Here is a 5,876-nt window from a genome sequence, read left to right as displayed (position 1 = left end):
CCGGTACTGTCAGATTCACAGGTCAGTGTCCCCTGGGGTCCCTTTCCCGGTGAGGGTTCCCCGGAAGGCCTAAACGAGTTGACCTTTGCTGACCTATATCTGCCTGGTTGAACACAGCGGTCCTCTGTTACCTTTGCAAAGCATCCCTGGGCGGATGGACGTCAACAGCATCACTTGCCTTTGCTGGACTCTAGCCTTGACCCTTGTACCTCAAATGAGCATCCACAAATGAGCAGCGGGCCAAGTAAACATGCCAGTTGGGAAATCAGTTTCCCAGAATTGGTGCTTTGGAGAATTTTCAGTGTCTCTGTGGAGGTGGACGGGAGCTAGAATGCAGTAAAGGGGGGAGACTGCTCTGGGAGGGTGGGCGCCGTTGTTTGGGTGTAGGTCCGTTGTGATTTTCGCCTTATTTATTTTTCCAGGAGATAAGAGGGTTTTCTGTGAGCTCGCCTAAGCTGCCTGGCCTTGCTGATAATGCTTCTAATGGTCTCCAAATCCTCATCCAGATGTGGGCTGTGTTTATTCATCTGATAACGTGGTTTTCTAATGGGACAGCTTGGAAACTGATTGGTTAAAGGCACTCTTCTGATTTATTTTCTTGTCCATCTGCCTTTCGTACCATCTATTTAATGGAGTGTTGAGTTGCTATTCCTTTAACATTGCTGCTTTAAATGTAAAAATGGACAGCAAGTCAGGTTGAGCAAAGGGACAAGACAGTCTGTCTCTACCACCACCTCCCAAGTCAGAGCCCAGGCTTGCTGTCCCTTTGCAGTGGCTTCTTGCCTGGTCTGCCTGTTTCTACTCTTGCCCTGTTCTGAGGCCGGCTCCTCCGTGCATCCAGAGAGGTGGTTTGAATTGCAAATCAGACCATGTCATCCTTGTTATAAATTGCTTTAATGGCTTCTCATTGCAATTAAATTTTTAAAAAATATTATAAATACCTATGAATCCATTGCCCACAGACTGGAACATTAACAAGAACATTCATCTACTTAGGTATCGAGTTCCATTGCATGTTGCTCCCAGTTCACTCTTCTGAGCTTTGTATTTAATTATCCCCCTGCTTTATTTAAATATGGTTTTATTACCTAAAAAGTACCTTGTTAAATTTTAGTTACCTTAAACATTATGAAAAGTTTACCATTCTATGTGATATCTTCTGGGACGTACTTTTTCTATTTAATTAGCGTATTGCTCAGATTCACCCACACTCTTGCACGTAGTTGTAGTAGATTTAACTCCTTGATAGTATTCCATTCTGTGACTATGCCGTAATTTATCTCTTCTCCAGTGGATGGGTCTTTTGGTTGCTTCTAGAGTATTGCTAGTGGGGACATTGCTGCTAAGAATATTCTTGGTCAGCTTCCTATTGCTGTTAGGGTAAAGGCAGAATCCTTCATGGCTTCACAGTCTCAGTATTGCCTGGGCCTCCCACCTCTGTAATCTCACCCTTTCTCATTCCTCTCGTTTTCCGTTCTCCACCCCAGGCAGTGGTACAGAAAAGGGTGGAAGAAAGTAAGCAGCATGGTCTGTTCAGGAAGTGGTGATCTTTCTCTTTCCTCTCTCCTTGCTAACTTCAACACTGCCCCCAAATCCATCAGGAATTATATTTCACCGTATCTTGCATGCTATCCCACAACAGGAAGTCTGTTCATCTATCGTGTGCTTTTTTTTTCTTTTTCCTTTTTTCTTTTAGGTCCACACTCACAGTATATGGAAGTTCCCAGGCTCAGGGTCCAGTCGGAGCTACAAGCTTCTGGCCTACACCACAACCACAGCAACATCAGATCCGAGCTGCATCTGTGACCCACACCGCAGCTCACAGCAACACCGGATCCTTAACCCACTGATCGAGGCCAGGGATTGAACCCGCAATCTCATGGTTCCTTGGGTTCGTTTTCGCTATGTCAAGATGGAACTCCCTTATTTTGTGCTTTTGTGATTCCTTATATCTCCTGTGTTTCAAGACACTGCATAAGCACCTGCCCTTCTGCTGGACACTGAGCTCTGAGAGCAGAGACTGATATTATTACTGGCTGTATCCCCAGGACCTAGCTCAGGGCCTGGCCTATAGTAGGAACTCAAGGTATGTTTTCAAATGAATATAACAGTAATTCACAAAGAGTAAGAAGAGTGATTAAAATCACAGGAAAAGCGGAGTTCCTGTCGTGGCTCAGTGGTAGCAAACCTGACAAGTATCCATGAGGATGTGGGTTTGATCCCTGGCCTCACTCAGTGGGTTAAGGATCCGGTGTTGCCATGAGCTGTGGTGTAGGTCGCAGACGCAGCACAGATACCGAGTTGCCGTGGCTGTGGTGGAGGCCGACAGCTACAGCTCTGATTTGACCCCTAGCCTGGGAACCTCCATATGCCGTGAGTGTGGCCCTAAAAATGCAAAAACAAACAAAAACCACAGGAGACCACATACTGAGATCTGGTGGGCTGCTTCCTCAAACTACTAGAGCAGGAGTTGGCAAACCTTTTCTATAAGAAGCCAGAGAGTCAACATTTTCAACTATTTTTCAGCTTTGATGTTATGTCACAGAAGTAGCCATAGTTAATAAGAAAGCAAATGAGGGCAGCTGTGTTTCTGTACAGCTTTTAACTATAGACGTTGAAACTTATATTTCATAGAATTTTAATTTTCATGCGGTGTGATTCATGTGTTACAAAATATGATTCTCTTGATTTTTTGTAGGCCTTAAAAGTGGGAGAACTCTTCTTAGCTCTCAGGCTGTACAAAAGCAGGTGGTGGCTGGAATTGCCCTGTGAGCCACGGATGGCTGACTGCTGTTCTAGAGAAGTCTTTGCCCGTCCAGTGACATTGGTCAAGGTCAGCACTTTTTGTAAACAGGTAGCCACTAGGAGTAGAGAGTGCAAAAAGGTCCAGAGTTAAAGAATTACTTAAAGAATTAAAAGAGACCCTCTTTAAAAGGCTTTTCGTGGAAAGTTGCCAAGTGGCTCTTAGAGCCCTCGGCCCTTCCGCTGCCACCTTTCCTCCTTTAACGCTGACCTTACAGTTCAGGCGCGCAAAAGCGCGTCTTAGGGCAGGTTAGGGTGCCCCCCTGAAACAGCCAGGTCATCACCCCACGTTGCATGATAAACTGCACACCCCTCTTAACCTGGCTGCCGCTCTCTGGGCGGATTCATTTGGCCGGAACGAGGCACCCACCACTGACACTTGCTGACACTGTCAGATGACCCCGCTGAGTCATCTTGTGGTCTCTTCATGGAGCCTGAGGCTCTTCCGGTTCACGTTTACTGCTTGGGGTGGACTGTCCCTCCCCGAGCAGAGGTTCTCCAGATGAGTGTGAGCCCATTTCCCAGTCAGTTCTGGGAGAGGCCACACCTGGCTCAATGCTGCAGATACCTGGCCACAGGTGTCAGGACACTTACTTCTTCCAAGCCAGCGTCGTCTCTGCCTGGATTTCTGTGCTGGCTGGTTTCACTGCATCTCCTCCTGCCCTGCCTAAGTCACTCTCCACATAGAAGCCTGAGTGATCTTTTGAAAGCAGAAGTCAGATCACGTCCCTCACTTACTTAACGCCCTCCAAGGGGTTGCCTTTAGAATAAAATCCAAATTCCTCACCCTGTGTTATAGGTTGAGCCCTGTCCTCTCCCAAGAGATGTCCCAGCCAGCCAGACATGACATGGTCCACACACCTTTGTGTGGACGCAGGTTTGCCAACATTACCATGAAACCAAGATAACAAAGTAGAGCAAAACAAACAGATGCGTCTGCCTTGCAGAATTTGTTAATAGAAAAGCCGTATTGACACACTTCTTCGTCTGTCGGCAGACAGTCCCCGGAAGGTCACCCGCACATGGAAACGCTAGTTCAGCACAACTCCGCAAAAACAGTGGTGCTGAGCGGCTGCAGTGGGTGCCATCATGGACTTCGATGAGGAACCGGGTGGCAAGGAGGCAGGGGCACCGTTGCCTGCTCGTGGTCCAGTTGCTGAAGGGGGCAGATGCGGTTCCTTGTCTTGCCTCACTGTGAGGAGGTCGTTAGCACGAGGGACCCCTGCCCCTGGAAGGGTGCTCGAAAGATCGGCTGATTCTGCCCTCTGCACTCGGGCACCCACCCGAGTCATTTTCTGGCCTCTACTTCGCACTGATGGTCTTCCAGTTCGAGTTTGTCGAGTTGGGTGGATGGTCCTTCCCTGAGCAGAGATTCTCCAGATAAGTGAGCCCCCCTCCTGGTCAGTTCTGGGAGAGGCCTCACCTGGCCAAATGCTGCCAATACCTGGCCACGGGTCACTTCTTTCAAACCAGCGTCGTCTCTGCCTGGATTTCTGTGCTGACTGGTTTCACTGCATCTCCTCCTGTCCTGAATAAGTCACTCTCCACATAGAAAGCCGAGTGATCTTTTGAAAGCAGAAGTCAGATCCCATCACTCACTTGCTTAAAACCCTCAAAGGGCTTATATTTAGAATAAAATCAGATGCTTTACCCTGTGTTATGAGTTGAACTGTTTCCTCCGCCAAAAGATGCTGCAGTCCCGGCTGTCTGTGAGTGAAGTAGGATCTTTGCAGATGATCATATTAAAGTGGGGTAATTGAATGGGTTCTAATCCAGTATGACGGGTGTCCGTATAAGAAGGGGAATTTGGATACAGAGACGGGCATGCTTAGAGCGAAGATGACGTAAAGGCATAGGGAGCGTGCCAGCAGCAAGCTAAGGACTGCCTGAGGCCACCAGAAGCAGGAGACAGGCCTGGAACACATTCTCCCTCAGGGGCCTCAGAAGGAACCAACCAGAGACAGACAGTTTGGTTTTGGATTTCCAGCCTTCAGAACTGTGAGAGGATCCATTTCTGTTCTTTGTCATCAAAAAGTGTACAAATAGTAAATGCTGAAGAGGGTGTGGAGAAAAGGGAACACGCCTGCACTGTTGGTAGGAATGTAAATTGGTACAGTCACTGTGGAGAACACTATGGAGGTTCCTCTAAAACCTAAAGATGGAACCACCATTGATCTGGCAATCCCATTCCTGGGCCTCTGTCTGGAGAAAAACCATAATGCAAAAAGATACACGCACCCCAATGTTCACTGAAGCATTATTTGCAATAGCCAAGACATGGAAGCAACCTCAATGTCCATTGACAGAGGAGTGGAAAAAGAAGATGTAGCACAGACGAATGAAATAATGCCATTTGCAGCAACACAGGTGGACCTAGAAATGATCAGACTAAATGAAGTCGGACAGTGACAGACAAACATCACATGATATCCTTGCATGTGGCATCTAAAAAAGGGTACAAGCGAACTTATCTGCAGAACAGAAACAGGCTCACAGACTTTGAAAACAAACTTGTGGTTACCGAAAGAGAGAGGCTGGGGGTGTGGGATTAGCATAGGCACACTGTGGTGTATGGAATGGTTGGCCAATGGGGAACTCTACCCAATATTCTGTATGGCACAGGGTACTCTAGCCAGTATTCTGTGATAGTTTATGTGGGGAAAGAATCTGAAGAAGAATGGATGTGTGTACATGGATAGCTGAATCACTTTGTTGTACAGCAGAAATCATCACAGCATGATAAATCAGCTATACCTCAATAAAACTTGAAAAAAATGAAAAAAAAAAAAAAAAAAACCCAAACCAGAAACAACAACAAAAATTCTGTTCTTTAAACCACCTGTTGGTGGTACTTTAGGGCAGCCTTAGGAACGGAATACACCTGCTTACAAAACCTGTGTGAGACGGGTCTCCCGTGCTCTCGGGCCCCCTCTCGAATTATGCTCACTCCCAAGCCACCGTGCTGCTTGACGGAGGCAGCTCTGCCGAGATAGCACTGGGCAGAGTATGTGGGGGTGGGAGTGGTTAGAAGTAGGGGCTTTGTTGACATTTAAGGGGAGGGAAGGCCAGGGATG

The sequence above is a fragment of the Phacochoerus africanus genome, chromosome 9, assembly GCF_016906955.1.
Source record: "Phacochoerus africanus isolate WHEZ1 chromosome 9, ROS_Pafr_v1, whole genome shotgun sequence".
In the NCBI taxonomy this organism is placed as follows: Eukaryota; Metazoa; Chordata; class Mammalia; order Artiodactyla; family Suidae; genus Phacochoerus; species Phacochoerus africanus.
This window is presented reverse-complemented; position numbering follows the sequence as displayed.